Here is a 652-nt window from a genome sequence, read left to right on the forward strand (position 1 = left end):
AAATCCTGAGGGGATTTGGCTGACCTCCTCAGATACAAAATTTACATTTCTTGTTATGTATGTCTTGCTTTATCTTGGTCATAACCATCCAACAGAAAAGTATGAAAATGAAGTATAAAAAGTAAATCCACATTAATATGCTGAGCTGTAAAAAGCTCAAGTTAGCAACTTTGGACATAGCCAGTCTTATGGAAAGCCCACTACTATTATGGACTATGTGACTGTATTGGGAGATTCTGTGGAATTGAAGCACCTACACTATTGTAATGACGATTGAATGCCCAACTCTGACAAAACTAACCAAAAGTGGGATAGAAATGAGCAACCCTTTTGTATCTATATAATCAAAATAGGACAGATATACAACTCCATTCTCTTAATTCAATGATTAGAGAAATTTGTTATAATAGGGTTTGAGACAGGATATCATGTCTACATCTTGTACTATGAATAACCACTAAGACAATAACATGCAATGTATTAATTATTTTTCTGTTTTTTAAATAATTTTTAATTGATTGGTACACTTTTGATATACATAACGATCACATTCATCGTAGGAAATGTGGATGTACATAATATATCTCGATTCTTCACTTTTTGCATTCTATTTTCTTTCTTTTCCTTTGTTCTCCCTCCTCTTCCCCTCCCG

The sequence above is a fragment of the Octodon degus genome, unplaced genomic scaffold (genome assembly GCF_000260255.1).
Source record: "Octodon degus isolate 3935 unplaced genomic scaffold, OctDeg1.0 scaffold00252, whole genome shotgun sequence".
NCBI lineage: Eukaryota > Metazoa > Chordata > Mammalia > Rodentia > Octodontidae > Octodon > Octodon degus.